General features: G+C 38.2%; 1 protein-coding gene across 1 annotated transcript in view; it reads left to right on the top strand.

Annotated features, from left to right (window-relative positions):
- Nucleotides 1-2,114: 2,114 nt before the first annotated feature.
- The window catches only part of LOC126979407 (neuroligin-1-like), a gene marked incomplete at its 3' end in the record, with an annotated part of 136,327 nt that continues 127,134 nt past the window's right edge, over nucleotides 2,115-11,307 (top strand). Inside the window, exon 1 of the mRNA XM_050828692.1 lies at nucleotides 2,115-2,249. The remainder of the gene's footprint in view (nucleotides 2,250-11,307) is intronic.

The raw sequence follows: 11,307 nt of genomic DNA, 5'->3' as shown, positions 1-11,307 counted from the left end.
GAGATTGAGGCAGCATGAAGTCTGCCGGGTCTGCTAGTAGTTAAATAAAATTTTGATATGTAGTGTAAAAAATACAACTTAATAACTTATAATATAAACTAGCTAAAGTCAAATGATGCCTTTGTCATAAAACATGCAGGCATTAAGGGTGCATGCAAGTAATTAATACGTGTGAGACTATTTTATGACAATATGGGACGAGATGAGCAGGACATACAGCTGATGGTAATTGATACGCCATGCCCATTACAATGCAGGGCCGCAGGATTCTTGAAAAGCCTAAAACTTCTGAACGGCACTACAACTGAGCCCGTCATCTTGAGACATAAGATGTTAGGTCTCATTTGTCCAGTCATTACACTAGTTACGACGCCCTTCAGACCGAAACACAAATAAAGTGGTACCTATAATCTAGCCGGTATGATGCGCAAAGAAGCCACCCACTTGTAAAACTGTGAGACTTGTGTAGGCAAAAGGTGGCACGATTATTTTCCTCTCACTTTACCAAGCATGTTTACTAAACAATACAGAGATCGTTTAGTTCATTCTCTGTGTATGACACGAGTATATAGAGGGACTGTTAAAGTTAAGCCGCCTTGGCGACCGTACTCGATAGTGCTCGAGGCACTGCGGCTGTATGGCGCAAGCAAAGGCCTTGAATCAAGTGGCCTCTCCTCATCACCCTTACAAAATATCTTAATGACTTCTGAAATTTTGAGTCAAAGTAACAGACTGGCTTAAAACAACGTTTATATTATTTATTTTCATGTAATCTACAGCGTCGCAATTTATATACAATATAATAATAATAATAAGTAGAAAAATAAGGCCATAATAAACAAAACAATTAACATTTATGACGACCTATATAGCCGAATGGTCAATGACCCTGACCACTAAGCAAGAGGTCCTGGGTTCGAATCCCGGTAGTTGCAATCATTTATAATATGATGAATATGGATGTTTGTCTCCGAGTCATGCATGTTTATATGTATGTTTTAGTAAGTATACTGTATTAAATATATCGTGGTCTTGTACCCATAGTACAGGTTAAGCCTAGGTTGGGGTATATGGTAAAAAATTTACAATTACAATAGTAAGCTACTTATAATATAAACTCAACAAAATAAGGTGACGTATTGTGGGGCCAGGATGCCAGGGACCCCGTATGTCGGACTTCGTCTGGTGACCTATACCGACCAAAAAACAGCCTTTTTCTTCTTTTCCCTCGTTGTTTCCCGCGGGATAACCATCAAGCAGTTCTTCACGGGGAGGGACTTAGCTATTAGCAGCTACTTCCACTTGACGCTGGCCTTATTTGGGCTTATCTAGGGTGCGTAGCTCCTTTAGCACTTCGGTTGTATAGCCGTTTGTAGCATCCCAGGCTACCTGTGATATCAGCAGTATGGTTATAATATTTTCAGGCTGAATCCTGATTGTGCTGTTTTATCGCCTTTTCCCATTTACTTCAGGCAGCTTCGAATCATGTACATTGCCCCAGGGCACGTAGGGCATTCATCGTCATGCTTAAACCGGAACAGGTATTCGCGAAAGCCACCATGTCCAGTCTCCGTATTTGCGGTTTAACCATACTTCTATTTCTGGTATGAGCCGATGAGTCCATCTCTCTTTACTTGAGGCGTGTCAGTGTGCCTTTCAATGACTCAGGCTCCTTTATCTTTCCTTACTCCTCAGTTCGGTTGAGGTCAGATAGGAGCTATCTCTTCTGCTACCTCAGAGTAAGAGTGTGCGTGTGTGTGTATTAAATTTACAAAATATGATATCCGCTTACATTTTAAATTAATAGCATTAACTTATTTTCAAGTTTGTGTAGAATGTCATCTTTTAGAGGTTAACATCTTGACTTTTAATATAATTCATTAATAATTTCACGTAAAGTTTCAAGAAAGTTCGGAGCACGTCCAAATTAACAGGGTTTTATTGCAGCGCGACATTCGGCGGAGCGGTTAACGAGTATCGTGACGTTCGACAATTATCGGATCAGTTCGGATCTCGTCGGCCATCATCGGCCGGTCGTGGCGTGAAACGCGGGTAGGCATGCGCAGAAAGCGCTTATCTTCACACACTAGTAGTGACTTGATGCGTATGGCTGTCCTGTAGCGGCCGCACCTGATTCGCAAATTCGAATTTCGAACACGGATTGACAGTTCTGTGGTTGTGGTTAGTGATGTGATTGAATGTTATGTTTGTGGATTTGTATGAAGAACAACTGTAGGGATTTCTCGATTGTAAGTATCTATTTAATTAATTTATCGGAAATACAAATTAGTCTTATAACTTACTTTTATTTAACTAAAACATGTATTATACAATACATTAAACAAGTACAATATTATTTAAATGCGAATTGATTTACAATTCAATCGACGAAATATTTGTAGTTTTAATTTAGATAAGGCGCCTAAACCATACTATGCAAATAAAGAGACACCGTATTTCCCTGGTAAAATACAATTTTTTTAAAATATTAATAAGCTTCGATATACGATGGTCCTTCATAAAATTATTAATAATAAAATGGATATTTAATTATTACCAAGAATAAATTTCAATTGTAAAATCCCTAAACGCACAGTTTGTACCAACAGCATATTTGGACATAATCGTAGCCGTACTAACCTAGCTTATCACTCCTGCATTAAACGTATTTATCGCCAATTTAATACACTTACTAAAAATAATCCGCAACTCTATTTAATTCTACGTCAACCTGCTTTCCTCGTAATATCATTGACTCCCTGCGTAAGGGAGCTAATTTGTAGAAATTACTATTATTTTTGTTACACTACTTTAAATAATCTGTATGTCTCTAAATCTTTTGTACATGCCAGTTATTGATATTTTTGCTGTGTCTTTTAGTTTTAAGTGTTCTTGTTGATATTTTTATATTTGTGCATGAATATTGTTGGCTTGGCAAACAAAGTAAAATAAAATCTATACTAATATTATAAAGCTGCAGTGTTTGTTTTTTTTGTTTGAACGCGCTAATCTCTGGTACTACTGGTCCGATTTGAATGATTCTTTCAGTGTTGAGTAGTCCATTTATCGAGGAAGGCTATAGGCTATGTTTTTTTTTTCAAAATTAGGGATCCGTAATATAATTGCTATTTTGTAACACAAGGTGTAAAATCGAAAACCTATTTTTGCGTGCGCTGCAAAAACTATTGACAGTAGAACAAAATGATGTACAGGCTATAATATAGGCAATATTTTATTACTTATAAAACTATCGCGTGAATTATACTCTATATGGCAAAACAACGTTTGCCGGGTCAGCTAGTAAAGTATAAAACAAGAGAAATTGTTTATTTGACAAGTAATCTAAGGACTTCTGCAGTTTACATGTAATAAGTACACTTGTGGAGACGTGGAATAGACAAATTAATAATTTTATATAATGGCCCATGGGCCGGATGGAACGGATAAATGCCATGGCATTTATCCGTTCTTAAATACTTATATCTAACAAACCAGGCATTCATGTAATGGGAGCGACAGAATTCAAGTTTAAAACACACTTTTTGTCTGACTTTGTAGCACTATGCGTAGCAGTGGCGTGTAGCCGAGCCATAACGGGGCATAATAATGAATATATTTATGAGTTTAATTGTATAGTATTTACCAGTGGGAGGCTCCTTTGCACAAGATGCCGGCTAGGCTATGGGTACCACAACGGCGCCTATTTATGCCCTAAAGCAGTTAATGTGTAAACATTACTGTGTTTCGGTCTAAATGGTGCCGTATCAAGTAAAATTACTGGGCAAATGAGACTTAACATCTTATGTCTCAAGGTTACGAGCGCAATTGCAACTTGCCGTTCAGAATTTTTGGGTTTTTCAGGAATCCTGAGCGGCACTGCATTGTTATGGGCAGAGCGTATCAATTAACATCAGCTGAACGACCTGCTCGTCTCGTCCTTATTATCATAAAAAAAATAGTTGTCGACGTCTTCGAGTCAGTGCAGTCGTCAAACCTATTTGGTCCTATGACGTTCAACTTCGGGGAACTGGCAGTGATAGCAACATAATATGTCTTCAAAGAGAAAAAAATCATATCTTGCGGATAGTAAATGCACCTTGGCTTACTTGCAGTGACGAGAAATATAAAAATCTGGACATGCCCACCATAAAGGAGGAAATAAAAAAGCATTCCAGACGCTACGCCGAACGCCTGCCACTCACCCAAATCCTTTGAATACTAAACTACTTGAGTCCTCTCAAGCCACGAGAAGATTAAAAAGATAGCAAACCTCATTAGAATAAGGGCTAGTCGAGGCAATGTCCTCCAAAACCCAAATCTTAAAAACTGAACTCCACGGAACTGATTTAAGTCGTTACCGACTGTTGGCAGTTAAATTAAAAAAAAATTGTATAGAAGTATAACAATAAAATTATTAAAACTTTCGTGAGACATTATTAACTTACTTATTAATGTAGTGGGTTCGCGATAACGTCCCATCTCTTACTCTTACTGAGTAACTTAAGATAACGTTATCGCGAACCCATTGCACTCACCCTGATGAAGGACTTCCGAATGATCTGAAACTCATCGGTACCCTCACCGATAAAACGTGAGTAAAGCCGTATTAATAAATAAGTATTACTATACAAATTAAATTTGAAAACAAAATTTTATGAACGATGTGGGACTCGAACCCCGATTTCTGGCGTTCCGTGCTAGTGCTCTAACCAACTTAGCTAACCGTTCTTATAATAAGATTCATGATTGATTGATGAATGATTTATGATTTTTTTGCATAAAAGGCATTTATTTTCTCAAAATTGATTCCTTTAGATTTATTTCTGTTGTCATTTCTAATATAGTAGATACTACCGCTTCGGAAACAAATGGCGCTCTGAGAGAGAAGAAGCGGCGCATGAAACTCTCCCAGCATTTTTTTTAATAAAAATATACAATATTGTACTGTCATTGCTATTGCTATAAAGTAATCATAATCTAGTCCCAGGTTTTCCGATCACTTAGATATTCAGCTGTGGAGTAAAAGAATTTCCGACAGAGCCATTTTTAATAAAACATTTAAATGTATTTATAGATAATGCCTGAACAGTGGCTGGGACTTTATTATAAAAGTGTATACATTATGTGTATATACCCTTAAAGCTATTATGTTTCTAACGAAGCCTACTAGAATTAGTTACAAGCAATCCCTTATTCCTAGTGTTATAATAATGAAAATAACAATTAAGAGCAAAAAGGTGGCGATTTTTGTGAACGTATATTTAATTTTCATAAATGTACTGACATTATTAAAATTTTTTCTTAGAGAAATTGCAGTGAGCTGACGTATCTCAGTGGTGAAGAATTGAACATCCTAAAGAGATTAAAGGATCACATTCAGAGAGGATATGTAACGAGGTTTCATCTGTACTATTACAGAATCTATATGGTTTCTAGATCTCTATGATTACAAAATATAGGATAGAAGAATTAAGATATGATTGAGAGGTATTTATTTAGTGCCCAGTTAGGCTCCTGGTTAGAATGCGTAAGTTCTAGAATGTTCAGGAGGCAGCGGGGCTAAAAGAGAACTCTTAGCAGAGCAGCAGAATTTTGTTGTTGGTTCGGAATAGGGTTTTAGGATGGGTTAAAGCTGTCGAATGAGCTCCCTTCTGCTGTGTTTCCGGGACGATATGAAAAGAGATCCTTCAAAAAAAGTGCGTACACCTTCCTTAGAGGCCGGTAATGCTCCTGTCATTCCTTTGGTGTTGTAAGACGGATGGCGGTAATCACTTAACACCAGGCGACCTGTACGCGCTTTCGTCCTACTTCTCACAAAAAAACTTTGCTCAGACTTTACTTGCATAAGTTATAGCTTAGAGTAAGCTTAGCATAATCTTCGATTTCTATTTGGACAGCTGAAATAGAAGGAAGAATACTGAGCTTAATCTAAGACAGCCCAATGCAAAAGTCAAGTTTGCGTTTTATCACACGCAGCAAAGTGTTACATAAGTAAAGTTTAAGGACGCTTTTTAATAAATCAAAACTATCTCAGTAATAAAGGCATTTATTTTTATAAAATTGATTCCATTAGAATTCTTTTTGATGTCATTACTAACACTACCACCGTTTCGGAAACAAGTGGCACTCTGAGAGAGAACAAGCGGTGAAAGAAACACTCCCAGCATCCTTTTTTTTCGCTCTTTTTTTAATAAAATAGCTAGTCATTAGTTAGCTTTATGATCACTTAGATATTCATCTCTGGAGTAGTAGGGCTTACGACAGACCCATTTCTTAATAAAAGATTTAAATTTATTTAGAGATAATGCCTGAACAGTGGCTAGGACTTTATTATGAAAGTGTATACATATAACCTTAAAGCTATTATGTATCTATCTGTATACAGACCTTAGTAATACGGTCGGAAATCAAATCAAGTAATTATTCTATATTATATTTCCACTCAATTATGTTTGTATGTATGAGACCAGTTCTCAGTTACACTAAACTTTGACCTACATTCGCTAATTACTTAATCAATCAAGTTGTGAGTTATTTAGAACATGGTGCTTGTGTGGGAAATGTCATAAGACTTTAATATATGCGGTAGATAATAATTATGATGGTACTTAATGCTCTACATAACGCACCTAATATTAATTATTCGGGTTTTACCCCGTTTTTCGAAAATCGAGTTTTCATCAGATATCGACGTTTTAAGGTCCTAGGATGCTTTCCTGACTAATCCCGCGATGGTGTCCGTACGTCTGTGTGTGTGTGTGTTTGTAAGCCTCTTATAACTCATCGCGGTTGGCACCATTCCAAAGGGCTTGACCAAAGAGAGATATTTAATACAATCTGGACCGGAAGGTTTTGAGAAATCTCAAACCAACTACGAAAGAAACTAGTTTTATACCGATCGACTGAAAACTGCGTGAAAATTGGTTTATTCATTCAAAAGCATTTCGGTTTAAATATTTGTAAAATAGGGTTTCATTTAACTTTTACCAGACTATCAAAATTACTTAAATTAAATTTTTTGCGCTCAAAATCGTTGTAAGTACAATTTGAAGCGTTTAGGTACGGAATTAGCGGGATGGTCTTTAGGGCCAAACGTTTTCCTAATTTCTTTTTTTGCGTATATTTTTGACGTGAATATCACTTAAGGCGTGCTTGAGAGTGGTCAGCACTTTTTGTGGTTATAGTTAGAGTAGTGACACTGAGCCATTATGCTTGACTCTTTAAAGCTGTCAAGTGAATCAACTTAAGTGGACAGCGACTTGATGATATTGATTTCACAAAAGCCACATCAAAGCCGTTAGCAGAACTACATTCAAATATTAGCAATATTTTTTAGTCAAGTTTAGTGCAGGGGTCAGTAAAAATAGCCACTACTTCTCCACTGCCCCATTGCAATTTTGCCCACTTTTCTAAGTTATGACATCAATCATGATTGATAATTGATTCCATTGATTTGAGATTGCCAGCTCCTGGGGGAGGAGCACCAGCTATCGATCGCCAGTATGGTTGTTGTCACTCAACTGGTTTCTTGTTTATTTCACACATAGTTGGGCGGAAGCGTTTGAGTCGAAAGAGCGGCGTTAGGACTGGACATAGTAAAGGATGGAATAGAAGAGAGGACAAACAATATATGTGCTATTCGTTTAGTTAAAGGGTTAAGGGACAGCCTGGGACTAGATTGTGATTATTTTATAGCGATAGAAATGACTGTACAATATTGTATATTTTTATTAAAAATAGCGCAAAAAAAGAATTCTGGGAGAGTTTGTTGCGCCGCTTCTTCTAAAAAATAACCAAAGGAGTGATCCTTTGGTTATATTTTTAGACAAATTTTTATGTTAGAATGTAGATTATGTGTACCATACTTATCACCTGTGTGTTTATTTTACATCAGTTGTGCGTTTTACCTACACCATTCATAGATCTTATATATGGGACCACAATTGAAGTTCAACAAATATTACAAAATTTAAAATGACGCCAAATAAGGAAGGTTAGCTTAGCGGTAACATATACTGGGCTAAAGTCCCCAGAGCCGAAAGAGTGTTACAGCTTAGCAAACAATGAGTTATGATGCAAAATTGCTATTTTTAGTTATGTAGACTTAAACCGTGCCAAAATATATACGTGCCCGACAACATTCTCAAAAAGGGATCAAAAGTTTTCGCATCACTTGACACTTTTTCTCATTTTAGCTCAACTTTTCCGAGCTAGTTATAGGTGGTAAAACGCTATGTCATCACTATACTTCTCATATACGGTACGGTACTCTTAATATATATAAATCCAGTGTCCTGATGTTTGTTGCCTGTGATCTCCTAAGTTAATGAACGGATCTTAATGGAGATTACTTCATGGATGCAGCTTAGTCCAACTAGAGAGGTAGGATATTTTTTATTTCGATTTGGGACCCATAATTATTTTTATTTCCAATATTTGTTATGTATAGACATATTGTGCAGGTGTATATTTACATAATAGATTTTTATTTTGCTGTTGCGTTATTTATATTCCACCGCAAACGGTAGAAAACGAGTACTATTTAATGTTTAATATACTAGAAAAAATATGTGTACAGTATAAGAATAATGTGTTAATATTAGGTGATTTTAATCTGTTCTCTTGTAATAATTATGTACAACATTACTATGAATTCTTTGTAGCATTTTGTGAACTCATTCAATATAACACAATTTGTAATTGTTATGATAGACAGCTAGATCTCGTGCTGAGTGCGCGTAATGGCGTGACAGTGGCGGCGGCGGGTGAGGCTCTGCTACCAGTGGACGTGTACCACCTGCCGCTCGCCGTGTCCGTTGTTATCAGCGGTGCCAGCGCCTCCGCGGGCCCTCGGTCCTGTCCCCAACCCCAGCATTCCCTTCAAGAGTCGTATAAGCAGTGGAACTTTAGCAAAGCTAACTACAATAAATTGTACGATTCAATTATGAACATTAACTGGAACGACATGTATTTGATAGATGATCCCAATCTGACTGTAAGTTACTTTTACAATCAAATTAATAACGGTTTTAATGAATTGTTACCTCTTAAAATTAGGAAAACAGAATCTAATCAAAAATATACAGATAAAATATAAATTGCATAAAAAGTCTAAAGTAAGCAACTCAAAGAGCGACTACATAGCGTTCTCTCAGTACAGAGCGAGGGTGAAGGCAGAAGTAGCTTTGGCTCACGACCAATACCGTGAGCGCGTACAAAGCTGTCTAGCTTCAGACCCGAGAGCATTTTGGCAATTTATACGTTTAAACAAAGGCATGACTAATCAATGCAAATTAATTCAAAACGGACAAGTCCTCTCAGACTATGAGTGCACGAAAGAACTAGCACGATTTTTCTACTCCGTTTATAGTCCGAAACCAGCGCGACTAGATGTTGCAGCAATAAGTGCAGCGGTAAGGGGAGATGCGCGTGTAGACCTAGCGCAGCTGACAAAGGCGGAGGTCAGCCGTGCGCTCTCACGGCTTTGCCGGGAAAAGCACTCGGTTGGGCCGGATGGTATCCCTCCATTTGTTCTTAGAGATGTCGTATCGTACTAGGGAAACCTCTACAACACATATTTAATGTTCTGTCTTGCAACTGCGACATTTCTGGATTGGTGGAAAGTTACTCGCGTAGTGCCAGTTCCGAAGAGACCGGGAAGTTCCAAACCGGAAGACTATAGACCGATAGCACTGCTCTGCGCGCCTGCTAAGGTATTCGAATCAGCTATTCACCACGCATTGTACGCGCAGGTAAGGGCCCAGTTGTCTGACGCGCAGTATGGCTTTCGCCCTGGGCGTGGAACATCAGGCAACCTGCTGCATTTAATGTCCAAAGTGGTGCCGGTTGTGGATGCTGGTGGTCAGGTAGATGTCGCCTATTTCGACTTCCGAAGGGCGTTCGACACAGTGGATAATGATGTCCTGCTCGCGAAGCTGGCCGGTGTGGGCTGTACGCCACATACGCTGACGTTCTTTGCTAGCTATCTGCGGGACAGGTGTCAGTATGTCGACTGTGGCGGGTGCTTTTCGGACCAGTACTGGACAAGATCTGGCGTCAGCCAAGGCAGTAATTTGGGCCCCCTTCAGTTTGTGATCATGATAAATGATCTACCTGAGGTGGTCCAGGAATCTATTTGCCTTTTGTTTGCTTACGACCTCAAATTAGTACGCGAAATAAGTTATATCTCAGATCACGATAAACTCCAGGAAGATATAGAAAGAGTGGTTGAGTGGAGCAAGAAAAATAACCTACTCTTCAACGTAAGCAAGTGCTCGATCCTGACATTTGCTCGTGCGCGCGCCCCCCGCCACCACCAGTACTGTGTCGGCTGCGTGCCATTGAAACGCGTCGCAGAGGTAAAAGATCTAGGAGTACAATTCACTGCTAATCTCACATTCCGAAAACATATAACCGAAATATGCAATAAGGCGTACCGTAACCTAGGCTTTATATTGAGGCAATCAAACGGTTTCACTAACCTCAATGCCGTGCGTGCCCTATATGAACCTCTGGTGAAGAGTAACTTAGAGAATGATTCGGTTATATGGGCACCGAATGAAATTAAATATAAACAGATGATAGAAAAAAATCAAAATAGATTTGCAAGGTACTTATATTTGAAGTTGTATGGGGTGTATCCGGGCTATCCGTTGCTGTATCCAACTTTGTTCGTCCTGGGTATGGTGGGATACAGCAAATTGGAAACAAGAAGGGAAGTTGTGCATGCCAAGTACCTTTTCACGGTATTGCGGGGTAAGAAGGACGACCCAGCCACCCTTGAACAGCTTCGACTATACGTGGCGGACAACAGAGCAGGCTGCTGGTAACGCGACGCGCCCTACACTCGAGCGCTGCGCACTCTTAATGCCGTATCAGAACGTGTGGATCTCTTCACATGTACTCTGACTGAGTTCACAAAGGCGGCCTCTTGTATTATAGAAATTATTTAAATATTAAGACAAAATATTGACTTGTAAATTTTTATTTTTATCATATGTTTATTACAATTTAGTTCTTTCGATTGTATTTCAACTGGTTTTGACATTTTACATTGTGTGACTAATATTTACTGATTATTATTATTATTGTGTGACTAGCACCTATAATCTATATGACTAAGCTTTTAAATTGTATCTATTAATTTGACATATTATATATAATTGTTTTTAAGGACAACTACACTAGCGCATTAGGATCACCCTGTAATGTTAGTGTAAAATTGAAATTCTAATAAATAAATAAAATATTTTCTATGAGACAATTTATTGACGCACGGTTTGACAGCTCTGCTGTGAAACAATTTCA

This window comes from Leptidea sinapis, chromosome 3, assembly GCF_905404315.1.
Source record: "Leptidea sinapis chromosome 3, ilLepSina1.1, whole genome shotgun sequence".
In the NCBI taxonomy this organism is placed as follows: Eukaryota; Metazoa; Arthropoda; class Insecta; order Lepidoptera; family Pieridae; genus Leptidea; species Leptidea sinapis.
This window is presented reverse-complemented; position numbering and strand designations above follow the sequence as displayed.